Genomic DNA, 19,292 nt, shown 5'->3' on the forward strand with positions numbered 1-19,292 from the left:
GAGGCCAACAAAGGACCGCATAATACAAAATACTGGCTGAGGGCCGCCATTTCTAACTCAATGGCCAACATCTCTAAGGGGCACCAGATCCGTGCATGCAGCCGTTTGCCAAGCCGAATCGAATCACTTATTACTGCCGATGGCAGATTCGTTGAGTAGCTACGGAATTAAACCACAACAGAAGTACTTCGCAAAGTTTTGTGAAAATATGTCTGATTTTGCTGGAGATATTCTGCTGTGCCTGACGCCAACGTTCTGTTCTCAAATACCTCGCGCACCTGGTACATCCTTATTACACTAATATTGAAACACCTGCAGTTCAGGTCACCCCAGGGATGAAAGCTGGTCCTGTATAAAATGCCACATCACCATTAAGGCTACAAGCCCCAGAATAGCTTCTTCCTGTTTGTTTTATACCACAAAAAAATTTCGCTGACCCTGTTAAACAAGCCTCTCACTGTTCTACAGGCTAGTTACTGAAGCCTGCTTGAGAAACTGCACATCTCAGTTTTCTTATTGCATATCTTTAGGCAGATTTGCTTGATTCATTGCCACTCAAACAGTACTGAGGCGTTTCACGGTCCGTCTACTGGAACAGAAAAAAAAAACCAAATACAGTATAGGCTGCAAAAGATGTTCCCAAGCAAAGCAGCACTGTCACAAACTCGCGTGTACACTGCCCTGAATAATTGCACGTTCCCCTTCTTATGTACGGGGAGAGCTCTAGGACATTCAGAGCTAGTGCGCACTCAACCACTGCAAAAATTTGATATGCCACATGATTAGACTCAAGCACTAAAGAGACGAAGATGAAAAAGAAGAGGAAAAGGAGAAGAGGACAAAGAAGAAGCTGTGTGTTCATGCATGTCAAATAGCTGGCTCGAACCAAGCTCTACGCCAAGGAAATAACAAAGGAGACCCGCCATCGCTTTTGTGGTATTGAGAGGATCTGAGCACGTTCCCAAGAACTGCCTCGCCCAGCTCACCTCCATTCCCGCCACCAAAGATGCTCTCTTTAAAACCGGAGAGAAAGCAACAACTGCCGAAAAACTGAAATTTTGCACTACACTGATGCAATACATGCAAAAGCAACATTTCTGGTGTAATTTCGCTGCGACGTCTCAGAGAAATCGCCAGAAAGTGACTGGACAGCGCCACTGCTTCGCACATTTCCCGTCGTATCTCCATTATTTTATGACGTGTGCAATCAGCATCAGCAAAACCAGCATCATTATTATCAGCACAAAGCAGTCTTTTTAATAAAACTACAGTCTATGCCCGTTACAACAGACCCTCTTAATCAGGAAAAAAATATCCGCTGTATCCAAACTATGCAGTATCCGACTAGGCTCGGGGGGGGGGGGGGGGGGGGGGGGGGGGTATATGAGCTTGAAGTGGAAACTTTCACCAGTATTGCACATACACGCTACAAACAATTCGTTCTTTCTACATGCCTGCAGCATCTCTGCACCGAATTCACGCAGGGGGAAAGAATTACCTAACGCTGTTTTCTCAAAGATTACCACCGGCACTTGTAAAAGGCCTAGCACATGCAGTCGAGTGTGTAGAGATGCACGCTAAGCTGAGCAAGTAAAGCGACAATGTAACTAGGAGCAATTACTAACCAGCTATAAAAACTACTCATGGCCAGCAGAATTAGCCAGGCCCTTTTCAAACCCTTCAGTAAGCGGGCTTACCCGAAACCGTTCGTCAAACAAATCGGATCGCTGCCTGATGGTCCCCCAAGGCAGCTTCTAAATGTTTAACAATCTTAGTCTGGTCAGCAAAATGGCTGACACAAAATAATCTGGTGAAAGATAGCTGTGAAATCGAAAGTTAGATAAGTTGGACTCCACACAGCCACTGGCAGATTGGATGGGAACCAACCCCCCTACTTAAGGCATTTGCTATCTTTTTCATCGAACAAAACGGGAATAATGCATGCTTGGGAATGATAAATGATGGAATTCACTCAACCCGAGTTAAAAAATAACTGTGACGAGGGCAGACTCCACCTCCGGGTCCGCCACATGGTGTATTCGAAAACGCTGTTCTTCAATTTCACAAGAGTCGTGCTTTTTTTTCGGCAGCGTCCTTGTTCTTGACGGCCAAGCGTACTGTCTGCTTAGACAGGCCCATATTTCTGGCAATGACAGCCTATTTTTAGCCATATTTGACAGCACTGATTATGCTTAGTTTATCAGGCAGTGAAACCAGCTACCCTGCCACTGGTCGCAAAAAAGTAGGGGAAAAAAAAAAAAGGCTACTGGCACTGGCACTGGCTTGGCTGTGCAAATGACCAATTCTACGCCAACAATTCTGCCAGACATTGCACTTTTGTCCCCAAAATAAACAAGGACAAAGCATATCAGGTGCCGGCCCCATAAACATTCAGGCAAAACAATTCCCACCTGAAATTTAGTCTGTTCCAGCCGATGGTCTTCTACAGCTGGGTCAGTTATGAGCGGAGTGGATTCCACTTAAAGTGCATGGGGACCAAGCAAACCGACAGAAATGGTCTGTCGTAACCGACGTCAATTCTTGCCGGATCCGCTGTAACGAACGTGGACTGTAGCACTTTGTTTCCATGGCGCGTTTAAAGAAAAGATTGCTTGAAGTTTTACAGTCAAACTTGGATATACAGTCGAATCCCGCTACAACGAAATTGACGGGACGTGCGAAAAATTTCGTTGAAGCGAAAATTCGTTGAGGCGAAATCTGCCGCAACACACCACGGAAAGGCCAGAAAAATAGCCCCGTATGCTTCCGCATCATTGGCAGCATAATACAATGTTTAGAAAAAGGAGTGACGCGCAATAACGTCATGTTTATTCGGATAACAAACATACCAACGGTTATCTGTTCTTTCACTGCAAGCGAAGAACGCGTTGCGGAGTGGGGTGAAGAAATGCAGGCGCAAAACGTATTGCTGTACAACAAGGCGTGTCCACCGAGCTGATTACTTGCAGCCCCCTCTCACTTGTAGCAGGAGCAGTGCCGTTATCTAATCATCTGACACGGCGCGGCAGCTACTGACCTTGGCAGGTTAGACGCGCGCGCTTGCATTTAACACAACTGCGCGCTCATGACTAAGATAGGATGACTTGGCTTCAAGACCAAACACGCAAACATGATTTTTGCTCTTGGCTATGTACATGCTGGAACCGCATTACAAATCTAAGCGCGTAGATCATGAGTTTAAGGTCCGTGAATTCTCTTGTAAAACTGATGTGTTTAAGAGATCTTTCTTTCCTCAGACCGTTAGTGATTGGAACCGCCTACCTCGCCATGTTATCAGTGTACGTAACAATGATGCCTTCTTTACTATGTTGTAGTAGCGTTGTAAAATTACTGCCTAGCTTGCCATCTTGTCAGTGTATATAACAATAGAGAGTTTTAGCTAACCGTTTTTGACGTTCCGCTATGCTCCCGACGTGCCGCTCAGCACAACCGGAGCGCCAGCAGTCGAAAGGCTTTTAGCTAAGCGATAACCGTATCTCCCTCGATGGGGAATGATTCGCGTGACTGGTCGTTTCGCGCGCGCATGTAAACCGAAACTTCATCCTAAAGGAAGCATAAGAATTTGTATTTGGTCGCCCAAAAAAAGCAAAATAGTTTTTATTGGCCTTATTTAACCTCTTTTTGTATAATGTAGTTGCTGACATGGTATAATGTTTCTAAATATCAATAAACAAGCCGATAAACTTTGGAATAGCCAAGCCAAGGCTGTCTTCCTCGGCGCTGCATAGAAGCAGCCCCGCGCTTCGGTTGATGTTTTTCGCTTCTGTTCTAAAGATCTTTGAGGTGTGTGGCACCATTGCCTATTCGGAAGCGCTTTCGCGGCTTCGTCGGTCGTGTTTCCACGGAAGAAATGAAGTTCGCCGTAGCGCGCTCGCATCGCGGGGGCAGCCATGTTATTTCGCACGGTAGCGTAAGCTGCCGGGACGGTCCGCTAAGAGGCCCCGGTTAGCGGAGCGGGACCCCGCTCCGGTATCGCCGGTAGCGCGCTAGCGTGCCACGCATGCGCAATGGCGCTCCCGCTTGCTATCGGAGCGGAGCGGACCGTCAGAAACGGTCAGCTAAAACTCTCTAATGATGCCTTCTTTATATATGTGGTAGTAGCGTTGTACAATTACATGTGCATCTACGTGAGCGCGATTTGCGTGGTATTCTTCTTGACTTTGATGTTGCCTTACCTATAATTTTCTGATCTAAGTTGTACTACCCCCCCCCCCCACTGTAATGCCTCAGGCGCTGTGGGTACTGTGTAAATAAATAAATAAATAAATAATGGTAGACGGGAAACGGCAAGGACAGCTGCTCACAACGCATACATGACGGCGCCGCGCCAGCAGCGGAGCACATTTGTGCGATTTCAACTGGATACGGATTGGCTGTAGCTCCGGCTTGGTGAACCGGGCCTGCGCCTCATGTAAAGACGGCCAGCCACATCGTTATCACCATCAAACAATGGCGTCCGCCTATGAGTTTTTTTTTTTTTTTTTTTTTTTTTTTGTGGCGGTGTGGCCGCACCGGGCATGTTTTCGGTGAAACTAAGCGTCCTGAATGTATAAAAAGTTACATAAAGCTGGCGCTATGCTTATTTTATTGTAAAATAATTGTTCAAACCCAGCCCAAATCATTGAAAATTTCGTTGAAGCGAAAGCAAGCCTGACAAATGGTTCGTTGTGGCGAGGACTTTGTTGCATGGACTTCTATGGCTGGCTGACGGGGAATTGGAAATATTTCGTTGAAGCGGAAATTTCGTTGAAGCGGCGTTCGTTGTAGCGGGGTTCGACTGTATTGAACCAAGATATATCGAATTATTGTCTATGTCAAACAGTCTTCACATCCCCTTGGAAATCCCATGCAGCAGTATAGCGCTTTTGCGCGTGTGTATCCAACTCTTGATCACGGGCGCATTCGATATGTCAAACGACCTGCCGCAAATGCCCCTACAAAAGCGCTTCTCCTGACGGGGTGGAGGCGATGATGATGATTTCTCACGTCGATGCTGATGCGATGATGATGACTTTGATGGCGCTCAACACCTATTCACACGTTAACATGGGGGGCAGCCGCAAGGCAGCGAGAATGGTGGGAGTGATTGGGTGCTGAAAGCAATAAAGGAGGAGGAGGGGAAACTGACCGGAAGCGCTCCGTTTCTGGCATTCTTTTCTTTCCGAGCTTTAAGTGGTTACCAGTGGCGGCTCGCACAGGGGGACCGATGCGGCGTGGTGCACGTTTGTTTCGTCTGCTGCACACGTTTTGGAGTCGTCCCAAAAAAAAGGAAGAATTTGGATTTAGCAACGAAAGCGGACATTCTTCAACAGGTACAGGCCAGCGAAAAGATGTCGGCTGCAGAGGTATTCGAAATTTCTCACAAAATTTTTGGAGCGCGATACCGAGCACCAAACCTGGCGTAAAGGCGAAGGCCACACGGTTCGGCCCGGCCGTTCCAGAGCGTGTCGTGTACGAAGTGGGTACAGAAGATGACGGCACTGAGTGCCTCGAGAGAATTTAGGGAGCTGTCTGCATCCCCATGCAACATTCTGAATGACACAAAGGCACACGATTGCACGAGTGCTGACGACGATGTGCATGTTGTGGCGGACATCACCAATGCCCAATAAGCGACCCTACTAGCAGCCCTGACAAGTTTCCCAATCACCTACTGCAGCCGAGCTTGCATCAGTGTTTAGATTTGTCACTGTTTTTCACTGTTGTGGCACGGTGGACAACGCCGGGTTTTCTCATTTGGACGGCATTTGTAAACTTGGAGAAAGTCTGGTAACTTTATATGATGCAGAAGAAGAGGCAAGCGAATCTCGCAGACTTTTTCATGCTAAATAAAGTGCGGTGGTCATTGCGCTGTGGTTCAAATTTTTCTTGCTTCGAATTCACCACTTGTCACAATCTTGGAAAGCTCTCAAGGTTGTGCGGAGTTCTCAAATAACCTTGAGACAGGCACATTTTATATTTCGAATGACTGATACTATATCGAACCATTTAGCGATCACCTTGGGGTTGGATATATCTGGGATGACTGTATCGATGTTGGATAATGAAGTGGGCAGTGGCTCATAGTCGTTGGCAACCCTCCTCTAAGAAAGAGGTGTGTGGTGTGTAGCGTGGCTTTAAGTCTCTCAAGGCCGACATCTTGTAAACACAACACTCAGTCCCTCTCATGATTCATGCCATGTGTCCTGCCACCACGTAACAATATGACCGGACAGCTCATACAGGACATCCCCAGCACGCACATTTCAAAAACTTTGTGCAAGATGACCAAGACAAAAACTATTTCTCCGTTTTGTCGACTTTCCACAAGAAGTCATCTTGCAAGCCAGGTCACTGTCAACTGCAATGGCATCCCTACATCAGCACACCATTCGAGAGTGGCACTTGTCCCTCCAGTCCCCAAATTAGCACGAAACTCTTCCCTTCATCTGTGCCACTGGTGCAATCGGTGCAACTTCACTCCCAAACGCACCCGTTCAGCGCCAGCTTGATGCATGAGCCAACAACTGAGGCCGTGCTTCAGCGGAAGCGACTGTGTTACCAGCTGGCATCGGCCCAAAAGCGGAACATGGTAGGCGAATCCTGGAAACCCGCAATTCCAATTCAGTGTCCACTATCGCGGGGAGCAGACGATAGGCCTAGAGCGGGACGGGGGGACATCATGCGGTGCCCCTACGTGGTTCAACGATAACGTGCAGACACGCTGGTGGCAGGCTCTGCCTACGACAACGCAGCAGTCGTGAGTACGCAAATGCGCATGACAAACCCACGACTGCACCGTTTTGAGTTTGAGGCACGGCGGTGGCTGATGCGATGCCAGACCAAGAGCGAGGAGGACAACGGAATTGTTGTTTCCATGCGACTCAGCATAGAAAGGTGGGAAAGTTTTACTTGAGATCATGTTCAGGCACTAAGAGCTTTGTGCGTGTGTGCTTGTAAGCCCCTCGTGTAATAGGTGGCCCTGTCTCTAGCGCAGGTGATGTTGCTGCGAGTGAGTTGCAAGAGTGCTTGCATGCTTGATGCTGACCAAGCTTTGCCGGTTACTGCATCCAGGCAAAGAAAAGTAAAATTGGTATTCTGAAGCGCACATTCTGCATTAAAGGGACACCGAAGTGATTAGTAAACATTGTGGGATTACTAGCGCAAATTGTAGTCCGGAGTCCATAGGGCATGCTTCGACCACTCTGAGTGCATTTAGGCTAATTTATTTACCAGAAAAATCAATCTGAAAATGCTCTCCTCCTCCTGCACCCTCGCCCATTTTTTGTGGCGTTTCCGTGTGACGTCTGGAGGAGATGAGCTGGCAATTGGCTGCGCTACTGCACGCTCGTTGACCTTCCGGCAGAGTCAGTCGGCCCAGCGTTTAGTCCGCCGGCCGCCGACGGGTCGTCGCAATTCGGTCGCTCAGTTGAAACTAAGCCACGACACTTCTGTGAATGGAAGAATGTGTCTTTCTTTAGTTTGCTAGTCTGTACACTGCATCAAGCTCCAAGTCCAGGTCGCTCCACACAAGCATTGCACAAGCGCACATGCGACGCTTCGCTGACTGGTACGCCAGCAGGAAAATCTAAGGCCACTTGAAGGAGGGAGAAGAGTGAGCGAAGTCAGTATGGGTACTAAGGAAATAAAACCAACTGATACTTTTTCTATTGATTGTGGCGCAGCGGTTCACACCAGAATAAACAACCGTGCAAATGCAACACACAAAAATTCAAACAGATGGCGCGTACTGCCTGCGGCCTTACGGCTAAGCCAAAGCCAAGTTCCATAGCCGCTCAAAGCCTTGATGAAACCAAAAACACGATGTTTCGGCCAAGTTTTCGAACGCTGGGCATCATATCGGTCTTACCTCGTGGCTCAATTCACGTGTTGCGGCGTAGGATGGTGCCGATAAACGAGTTTGGCGCAACAGGGGCGGTTCGGCACAGATAAACAAGTTTGGCGCTCAATGGTGCTAATGGCGCAGCTGTTCCACCCCTGGTGGTAAGAGTGAGCAAATAACGGCACCACCACCCGTTACAGCGAATCACTGCTCTGCACTTCCGACAGCTTTCACGCTGAGTGGAACGGCTTGAATTTCCTAGGTCTCTCGCTGCCTGGGGAGGATTGCCCGAGCGTCATTCCACGCACCGGAGCGAGAAGCGGGCGAGGAGACACACCCACCCTGTTTCGTCGTTCCCTCACTGCTCCAGCGCCTCCTCCTCTAGTGGAGTGGCGGCAGTGGCAGCGGCAGGGTCGGGGTAGAGTGGCGGCTGTGCCAGGAAAGGGTCCTCGGCGGCCGAGCGCTGCGCCAGCGAGGCCAGCAGGCGGCCCACAAAGTCCCCGTCCCGGTGGGCGAGCAGGTCCACCAGCTCCCACACGCCGCGGGGCCCCCACGAGCTGAAGTAGGCCTCGCACAGCGACAGCTGGCACCGCAGCACGGGCGGGTGGCACGACAGCGACAGGCCGCCCAGCTGGCCGCACAGCTCGCCTGCGCCCAGCACCACGGGGTGGTCACCCAATAATCACAACAGCTCAGAAACTCCCCACAGGCCCCTTTCTGCACCAGAAACCGGTCTGTGGTTTGGGAAAGCAGGGGTCGACTGGGCTAGTTGGTAACTGGGCATCTTAGTGTGGAAAGCACTTCCAAACCGGGATGAAGGCAGAAGGAACAGATGACGAACAGCTGCGAGTTAGCACCGCGTTGTCTCTTCCTTCTGTCTTCATCTCTGCTTGAGAGCGCTTTCCACACCAAGACGACCGAAAGCAGCACTCAACTGCTTGCGGCTGCTGCCGTGAGTCATGAAGGGAAAGATCGCGGAAACATCACCAAACACTGCCTTATTCAGTGCTTCCTAATTTAGAAGGAATCCAGCTTTATTTCATAAGGGTGGGTTATTAAAGGGACCCTGTAACACTCTTTGAGCAGTGCAAGTAAACCTGCGCGACGTTTAGATTACACTGCCAGGAATACCTGAGGCAAATATTTACACGTGAACGTGAAGCGGTGAGCGCTCAAATCGCTGTGAAAGACGCGGAAAAACCAACCGCGCTCTCTTCAATTTCCCCTATTATGCACCCCTGGCATGGCCTGAACGACGTCATTTGGGCCATGGCTGTCCGATCGGCTGTCACTGGTCAACTTTGTGGCTAATTTCTATCATTTCCTGTGACGATCCGCCGTCGTCGGCTCTGTGTATGAACCTCTTCTATGCCTGAACCTTTAGGCACAGTTTTGACATTTCTTTTGTTTTTTGAGCGCCTGCCCTACCAGCCTGAGCGCGTGCCTGTGAGCAGGATGCCATGCCTGCTTTTTTGTGGCATCATACCGGAAATAGACCCCTCCACGTTGCAGAGAAAATGAGAAAACTCCCCGGCCAGTCATATATCAAAGGCCACCGAACAGTCTGCAGTCGAGTTGAGAGGGGACAATTATGTGTGATTTCTCATCGCGCGTAGTTTCGGTGATAGTGAACGGATTTTCATAATTCTTACGGGAGGAGATTGCTGGGACAACAGACTTTACCCCGAAATACATTCCGATTGCGTGATTTCTAGGCTCACCGCGAGTCATTCAGACATGATTTTCACTAAGTTCTCGTTCGTATTTCGTTTTAATTTTTATACCCATGAAAGAAGGATAGTCAAAGATGATAATGTAAGTGAAAACAAAAAAAACAGCGATTTTTCGACCCGCGTGTCCCCTTAATGCATTAAATTCTTTAATGCACAGGAAAAATAATTTAATGCACATTAATAATAATAATAATAATAGTGCATTAATAATGAATTTAACGCAGAAAGAATTTAATGACAAAAGAATTTAATGCACCTGACAAAGAATTTAATGCTGGGGGTCATCTTGCCCTGAGTTGAGCGCTCGCGAACATTCATCGTCTGCTACATATATCTGCCGCGAACAGTGCGGCGACGGGCTTACAGAGTAAGCCGCGTCCGCGACTAAACACTTCTTCGAAACATCGTCACACGACGCAGGGAGCCAGCAGAGACTAGCACAAACTAATATCAGATGGCCTTATCAGATACCACACTCATCCAACCCCACCGTTTATTGTTTGTAAACTGCCCACCCTGCCCTTCAAAAGATGCGTCTGCCGGGTGATCAACTGCTTATTGAAGTCCAACGCGCAGCTTGTGTGCGTGATTACGAAAACGTTCATTCCCCCCTCCCCAATGCTTGGTGCAATAGCAGTGCATTTCCCATCTAGTTGGCTCTGTTCATTTCTACCTGGCCTAAGTTTAGATGAACGATTTTAGCATTTCCGAAGCTACGCTGTTTTTTTTTTCCATTCCCGAACGAGGTATTCTGTTTCGCCCCAACTTCCAGACCATTTATTATTCCGTGTTTTCATTAACTTTCCTTGCTTCTTGAAGGCGTGAATGAGCCCATATTTAACGACTCAGAGCCTTGCACTGTGCTCAACATTTTCGCGTGGCTTATATTCCCTTAAAAGGCACAAGTGGTTGTCAGGTATTGGAATAATATAATCACATCCCTGAGGCAGATGTTTGTGCAACATGTGTATATTAAAAACGAAGCCGCATTCGTTGTACGCGCTGCAAGACGAAACCAAGGTCTCACTGTGTCAGTTGCGACAATAGAATTCAATTGTGCCTGACATGTTCGGAGGTGACACTGGCGATATTGATTGATTGATGATTGATTGTGGGGTTTAACACGCCGACGTAGCGCAAGCAATGAGGCGTGCCATAGTGCAGGGCTCCAGACGAATTTTGACCACCTGGGGATCTTTAACGTGCGCCGAAATCTCGTACACAGGGTCGTTTTTGCTTTTCGCCTCCATCAGAAAAACGGCCGCCGCGGCCAGGAATTGAACCCGTGCCCCCGGATAGCTTTTGTTGGCATTCAAGCACTCTACCAAGATGCAGCTGTTCATTGAAGTGCCCTAACCGAAAGGCAAAAAGAAGCAAAAGTGAAACCAAACATTGCAGGAGCTCCTATCAGCCACCCAGCGCTCATCCCATAGAAGTCGAAGAGAAGCAGCGGCAGGCACCGCAGCCATCGCGAAGCTCGAGGCGTATATACTGACACGATACAATTACAGGCCACATATTGGATACAATAGTGTTCTCATCACTCAAGAAGGTGTCCACCACGAAAATTTGTCTCAAAGTTTGATAGGAAATCAAATGCTTTAAAAAGAATGACACGAAAACTCGCCACAAGTGCCGCCAACAGTCCAGCATGCAGAAATCCGTGAGGGGCATTGAGTGTGGCCTTAGAAAGCAAGCACTATCATCATCGGAATCGCAAGAAGGAAGGAGGCAAGAACAGCTGGCAACGCTTCCGCACCCAAATTTCCGCCAATTCGAGAAAGAAAAAAGTGACGACAATGGCAGCGATACCACCACCTCGGCTCCAATGTCTTCACAGAGTGCTTTGCAGTCCATCATCCAGTGGCTGGTATGGTTTCGTACGTGCTTGTACTCATTGAGGAACGGAACGCCGGTATCAGGAGAAGCAGAATGGCTACTCATTAAAAGCAGAACACCGCATCCCCTGAGCTATTTTACTACACAACGCTGAATCCATTACACGGAAACTTGGCAAGAGAGGACTGACCAATTCTAGTAAGTTTCAGCGCCCAAAGCAAGAACAAAGCCTGTGTCTATGACGTTAGCCAGCGAGGCTTTGCCATACAGAGAACAGAACACTTTGTGGCGTTGAGGTGAGAATACAATCATAATCCTTCCTGCACACTGGAAAGATAAACATGAGCAGATGGACACAGTAAGTCTTTTGTACGCACTCATTAATGTTTCCAACGTTAAAGGGACCTCAAAGATAGCCTACAACATGGCTCCATTCGAGAGATTGCGTTATTGGAATGACACGCTTGCAACTTTCAATGGAAACATCAATCAAATAAGTATGACAAGAGAAACGGAACCAAGCGCGGCAACTCACCCGGTACTTTCCCACACTCAACTTGTGATGCGTGATGACCTAATTTGCGGGAGTGGCGGATACCAATAAAAGCAACGGAAATGCAAATAGTTTCGTGCGCTTGCACTTAGGCCTCATAACGGTCAAAAGTCAAAATAATGCTATTTCATGCTGACAACTAAGAAACGGCTCAAGTGCGAAAACGTTCAGGAAATCAACAGAAACCAAACAATTTAAAATGTTATTTAAGAAAATTCAAGACACTCATTGGCAGAACCAAAATTTCTGCCCCCCCCCCCCCCCCCCCCCCCCCCCTTCACTCGGAAGGTTTCACAGACCAGAACAGGTCTCCCCCCTTCATCGCGCTAAAAACTGTTACCACTCACGGTTCCCGAACCGGTGGAAAAGCATATCCTTATTTACGGCGGCGCGATTTTTGATGGTCCTCTTGCAGAAAGACGTTTTTCAGCTACTGGAGGCGGCAAATCTTTCCCACGCGACGTAAACAACTTCTCACCAACCAGCACATGATTCCTGGACAAGCACGCAACGCCGAGAAATGCTCTCCGAATTGAAAGTGAAATTTGGCAGTGAATGCCTGCTCACGTTTGCTGTCAGTTCACGAGTCAGCCGTCAGGAATTTACACTCGCAACCCAATCTAATTTTCTGACCCCTAAATGAAGTGCTTGCAAAAAAAAAAAAAAAAAAAGAAAGGAGCGACGTGCTACAACTGAGTTTTACAAGCTTTCTACGAGCAGTTCGGAAGCTACACGTCTGGACAGATCCCTGCACAGAAACAAGCCTTGCCGGCACACGGCCCGCCGTGTTTACAAGCAACCTGAAGTGCTGTCCTTGTCCAAACTGATATCAGACCACTCGGTGCTACTATTGGACTAGCGGATCAAGAGAGCTGTTATCACACGCTATCAGGTGTGGATAAGGAAACGCCCCAAGCGGCAGGCTTATTTCTTTTTTTTTTTTTTTTTAGGAAGGAATGCGTGCAACAAGGGTGTCAAACAATCCGATTCACGATTAGGTAGCTCCGTAGTACTAGAACGGTCTATGAACTCCACAGGCCAGAGATGGACCCGAAGCAGTTGTAAATGGTTTGCGAAATGCCCTAATGGCATTTAAGACTATGATACGACCTCGAACAACGCGTGCAATGACAGTTAGAAGCAAAATCAAAATTCTACTAACAAACGCCTGGTCCATATTTCCTGGCAGTTTTGCTGAATATTACCGTCGGAGCATTTATCCGACTGGTAACAATTGAATCACATTTTCTCTTCAGGGGAAATAATAATGTATTTCCCTTCACTTTTTAGCACATTATGTGCACTCTATGGAGGTTGTACTTTACACCCGGCTATTCTTTGCTTTGTTGACACCGTTGTATTGTAATTGTCCGTTGTTCATTACTCAGATCATTGCATGTTTATGGATCACTATTCTTAACCCGCGAATTATTCTGCACTAAGGTTGCCATTGATTGCATAGCAGCACAAATTGTTCCACCCCAACCTTTTGACCTCCTGTTGTACATTTACGCCGTAAAACACATATTGCCGGAATTTATTCCGTAAACTTTGGAACTGAAATTTTCTATCATGGCTATTCTAACAGCACGCACACATGACAAAGAAAGGAACAACAGGACGTCGTTCGTCTCTGCGCACTGTTAGAATAGCCACGAACCAATACCAACTCGCCTGGTTGTCCGTTCTGAAATCCCTAAACTAGTACTGAAACTAGCATTTGACGGTATGAAACGTAACACAATCCAAAGGTGGAACAGGGTGCATGGGCTTGGGAGCAGGCAAAAGTGACTCTCGTAGCAGGCTTGGAGCAGCCCGAAAGGCCTTTTGGAGCAGGTTGGGAGCAGGCGTAAATGCCATCTGGAGTAGAACAACACCCCTGCAAACATTATGGTGCCTCCTCGATTCTCCCTATAGGCCGCTGTGCAAGTCCCCTGCCAATTACATTTTATCTACCTACTATATCAGGCGTTCTGCCATGCACTAGAGCCTACTCTGAACCAGCAGGAACACAGTTGAAGTCAAGACAGTGACGAATCCCGTCTGGCGGGGAGAATACATTTCAAACGCACGAGACGCCGACCAGTCAAAAAATCGTTCTTGACATTTCGGCTTCCAGCACGGAAGCCTTGTTCACAATGAATGCATCACCAGAAGTGGGTCGTTTAGGTGGGCTTGAGTAATCGCTGCAAAGAGCGTGCGTAGATCGGGGTTTAGATTTCCATCGTAGCGATTGACTGTGTTCGATGTGGTCTGAATGATTAGTGATTCCAGATGTAGCCGTGATGCCGTCACTTTTTCTGTTGCAACGATTCTTGCATTGTCCCAATCAATCTTGTGGTCATTCATCGTCACGAACGATTTTTTGGCTGGTCGGCGTCTCGTGTGTTTGAAACAGGAACACAGTTGTACTATATCTAGAGGTTCACAAAATGCAGAGTTATCTATCTTTGGCCCCAGCGAGTACGCCACGTTATTATCGCTCATAGAGCAAAGTGCACGCGCCAAGTCGAAAGAGATCACACAACAGGCCTTTCTTCGTGTCCAGTAAGCAGCAGCGTTTGCGCGAACCCACGGTGGCATTCTGTAAAACGATGTGTTTGCTCGCGTTTTTCTATCGAACAGAGGTTTATTAAGTACGTGCGAAGCTGAACATAGCTTTGTCTCCGCCCGTCACAGCATTGCGAGAGTCGACGAACTTACGTCACAGACTACGTAACTACAGAGTGTCAGCAGGCACGATTAACACTGGACCATCCTCCACTGAGCAAAGAAAGCCAACCTCGAAGTTCGCAGGCGAAAATGAGTAAGTACCTCGCAACAAAAGCGCATCAAATTAACGAGCGAGGGCGAAGTGTCCAAGACCCCCTTTTTGTTCGATACACGCAGCTACGGAAAGTTGTGGGCAGCAAGGCTAGGATCGCCAAAAATGAGTGACTAAGTTTATGTTCACCACAAATAAACTAAAACACTTCATGCGAATAGTATGCTATCCGTTTGCGATGAGACACAAAAACATTTTACTTTTGGTTATTTTCCATTGATTGTGGCGCAGCGGCCGCAACCGACAAACAAAACACAGCAAGCGCTACACACAGACTCGAAGTAAAGGCAGAGAAGGGGCGTAGTTCCTGCGGCCTTAGGGCTAAGCCAAAGCCAACTACCATAGGCGTTCATAGCCTCGACGAAACTGAAATCATAAACGCCTTGATGAAACTGAAAACGTTTCAGCCAAGGTTTCAGACACAGGGTATCATATAATGGTGGTCGTATTTTGCGGCTCAATTCAAGCAGTGCGGCGTATACATGGCGCTGATAAACAATTTTGGATCAACAAGGACGCTTCTGCCCAGGATGGCGCAGGTAAACATGTTTGGCGCTCAATGGCGCAAGCTGTTCCACCCCTGACAATCACAACTGAATCTTAATATCTTGGTCGCGCCCACGACAATCCCGCTACATTAGAGTCCATAACCAAGCATTCCCTGAAAAACGGTCCCTGCAACTTGGTGATGCGGTCTGACCCGACCTTCCGCCTCCCATCGATGCCTACAATGTGAATTGTGCACATCTAACGACTTGAAGTGACCAAACCGTGTGCATCTCTGTGAATAGGACCGAGAGATTGGAAACGTGCACACGGTGCGATTTCGCCCTTTCCCTGCAACCTCCAGCTTCAAAGGGATACACAGCCGATTATTGTGAAGTACATGCTCTCCACCCCACTGAAAGGGAGTCACCTGAGACCCCTTGGACCGAAACTGCTTGCCTGGTAAGGCCCTGGAACGTTCTAGAGCGGAATTTTTAGACCCACCAGCCGCAAGCACAATGGTAAAACAGATGCTGGCAACCAAGGCAGTGAACCACACAGACGTACACACTTTTAAGTGTACGTGAGGCAAAAAGATGTATTTAACAACTGGTCCCAAGCTAAAACAAAAAGTTCAGTCCTCCTTATTCTTTCACACACAGCCTTTGAATCGCGCATAAAATGCAAACGGTGTTGTTTGCATATTATCATGAAGCCAAAGACGACGCAGGTTCCTTCAAGGAACAAAAGTTGTTCATTGGAACAAGCTTGTGTTTTGCTAAGAACTCAAAGAACACACGAGCAGCAAAGAGGCAGTCATTAAACTGACATGCACAGACTAGCGGCAGCGAATCGAATGCTGCAGTGCGTCCTGGCGGGCATTTATCTTTCCGTGTAATTATTTCTGGAAATGAAAAAACAGATTCCAAATAGCGGCGATCGAGGAAGAACATTCTACTCTGGTCCCCACAGAGCAAAACACTTTCCTTATCAGCTTATCTTAAGATAGCCTGGGTGGCGTATAAAAAAGGAGAAGGGAACAGGAAATTCGCTTCAAGAACAGATAAGACAGCTGGTGCGTCCAGATCCTGGCAACAAAACACAGAGTTCATTGACTGTGAAGACTTTACGTCATCAATTGAGATGTGAGTTCCCTGTAAGTGTTTCCACGAATTTCTTTTATTTCGAATAAGTTCTACTCGTTCTCCTATGCAAACATTGTTTAGACTGTACAATGAAAAGGCAAGTCACCTTGATATTTTTAACAACAATTTGCGTTTGTTTAAGCTTGCTTTGACTCAAGTGTACTGATCACATTTTTCTTTCTTTCTCTATTCATTTTTCGTTTCAGGCTACATATTGAAATTTTGCGTTTGCTTTAAATCTTGTGTTCCACCCTGTGCACCACTGTTTAAGGACATTGGCTGTTGGTGAAGATGATGATGATGATAGGTAAACAAAACAGAAGGCATGCTTCGCGGCAATATGAGCAGTAATGCCACGTTTAAACACCAGATGGCGCCACCTTCCAGACTTCAGAAAGTCTAGCGCCAAGTCCAGCTGATTTATTCAGACATTCCTTGTGGCTGCCCCACTATATGAAACGCTGGCCTTCACACGAGCTATACTCGGTGACAACTTAAGAACGGCACCGGAAGTTGCCGCTGTGCCCTGTCACCGTAGCCGGATGTCTCTCCGCGCTGCGCAAGTAGGGCGTTACTGGGAATATTTTGAACACGGCGTGAGCCGTTCCCGTGATTTTTTGGACTTAATATCCTTACAAACGACTCCAGTGACGACAAACAAACTGCGTGAGACAAGGCAGACGATATCGCGCATTCATAGCAAACCCCTTTCAAAACGCGCGCGCACTGACGTCACGGGTCCGCCGCTTTGGCGGAGTGATACAATACATGAGGTGGTGCCGTTCTTGAGTTGTAACCGAGTATAGAGAACGTGCAGTACACAAACAGCTTTTTTTCCCAGGACTGTGCCGGAGTGGAATTGTTTACCCCTAGATGTTTTTACAGCAAAAGCTTTTGCAGGTGCTAGGCGTGTCACGTTCTTACTCGATTACGGGTTATGTCGTTTCGATCTTATTTATTTGTTAAAATTGTATAAAAAAGTGTACCACGAGATGTTTCATGCATATTTATCCCCTCTACTCCTCTTTATTCCTTGTGGTATTATATTATGTTACAATGTCATATGTACCCCATCTTGCTCTGGGGAAATGTCGGCCCCTTCAATAAAGGAAGTGTTCCTTCCACCCGACCTCACCGTCAAAGTCGTCCTCTGCGGCGGGGTCGGGTGGCGCGAGGTGGGCCAGCAGGGTGTGCGAGAAGGCCTCCTTCTGCTGGGCGTCCCACAGGGAGAACCAGTGCAGCACGCACCTCAGCTCCACCCGGCTGCCACCAACACCGCCACCAGCCACACTCATCAATCGGGGAGGCCCTCCTCTCAAAGCGGGGAGGGTGGGGGAAGCACACGTAAGCCTGCGCACACGGGCGGGAGGGGGGGACACAAGCGGCAACACTGCTTGCTGCGGGGCTCCCAACACAAGGTGCTACGAGAACACCGACTGCGCATTTAAGAAGCAGTCACCTGGGGCGACACTCTCGTAACTGTCCCTTTTGCGTCCCTTTCATGGTTACGTACTTCCGGTTAAGCAGTGGGCGTTAACAGTAGGTTTGCCGCGCTTGCGTTACGTCACTTCCAGTTGTTTGCTTTTAGCCAATCAGGGCTCGCCAAAAGGGACACTTTTGAAAGGGGCGCAAAAGGGACAAAACTCGAGAATACCGCCCCTGATCACATTCCAGCAGGACTCACTAATTCACAACCCACGGGCTTAAAAAGCATCGTCGTTATCATCACTGTCAGCCTATCTACAGGGCAAAGGCCTCTCCCATGGATCTCCAATTATCCCAGTCCTAGGCTTAAAGCATTGTGCTTTAAATACGAAAGCATCATGTACACATAAAATTTTTTTTATAGGTACAGTTGAACCTCGTTAGAATGAAATAGTGTCGGGACAGTAATTCAGTTCATTACATCGGACATTCGTCGCAACAGTAGATCTAAAAATCGGTTCAAACCAATCGGTAATCTGGCTCCTGGAAAAATCCTTGATACAGAAACACATTATTTTAATTGTCGAACCCGCTATAAACAAGGTAACCCTTATCTTTCTCCTTGCGGCATTTCAAGCTCAATGAACCAGAACGTGAAACGGGAAATTACGACAGAACAAACTTCACTTGACAAAACAGGCCTGTGTCCTTATTTGTTTGATGAAGGATGTGTCTGGTGGCTATTCACAGCACTGTGCAGGATGAAGTTTTTCCACAGTGTCCACAAACAAAGGAGCTTTTTTCAACTTCAGCAGTTTCGGACGTTGGGAGTTTTTTCCCCCAAGTACCTTCTCAGCCTACTGGTCAAATATGTCTTCGTTATTATGCCCGGCGCTTTAACTTTCATTATAAAAGAACAAGTGTCATCGGAATGAAGCGGCACCAACCAAAGTTTGTATTCAGTTTGCTATACCCGATAATTCTCTATATCAGTGTTCATTATAACGAGGTGCAACTGTTCATAAAAATGTTCCCAACGGCCTAGTTTGCTTCTTTCAGTCAGAAATATATCGTTTCGTTACTGGAAAAAAAAATAAACAAGAAACACATTTTGGTTTATCCAGCTTTCACTAGATGGCACTAGCTGTCTAGCAAGCGAGAGTTTTGTTTGTATACTTCAGTACAGAAGTGACATATATCCGAAATAAGTGAACTAGGCCGTTTTGAGCATTTTCAAGGATCTGAAAAACTTTTCCTACTGGCACACGATGGTTTTTAAGCCCATGGGTCATAGAAGTAGCAAATTACATAGGAATGTCATCAGTTGAGTCCCCCAAAGGCACAGGGTAAGGCAAAATTAAAAAAAAAAAAAAGACTTTTTTCTTCACAATTCTGAAGTTTATTTCTTTATGCACCTTTTCCAAACATTCACACTTTTCTTAAA

At 47.4% G+C, this 19,292-nt stretch overlaps 1 protein-coding gene across 3 annotated transcripts in view; it reads right to left on the reverse strand.

Annotated features, from left to right (window-relative positions):
- Positions 1-19,292, reverse strand: part of LOC144164342 (uncharacterized) — a 43,316-nt gene that overhangs the window by 11,970 nt on the left and 12,054 nt on the right. The window contains exon 1 of one of the 3 annotated variants that reach the window (XM_077694851.1): positions 8,185-8,285. The exons of the other annotated variants lie outside the window; for them this stretch is intronic. The gene's annotated coding sequence lies outside the window, so the exon portion shown is untranslated. Of the gene's footprint in view, positions 1-8,184; positions 8,286-19,292 lie in introns of those variants that run through there. 3 annotated transcript variants of the gene reach the window in all.

Source organism: Haemaphysalis longicornis, unplaced genomic scaffold (assembly GCF_048455015.1).
Source record: "Haemaphysalis longicornis isolate Haplotype H1 unplaced genomic scaffold, Haemaphysalis longicornis Haplotype H1 scaffold_13, whole genome shotgun sequence".
Classification (NCBI taxonomy): domain Eukaryota; kingdom Metazoa; phylum Arthropoda; class Arachnida; order Ixodida; family Ixodidae; genus Haemaphysalis; species Haemaphysalis longicornis.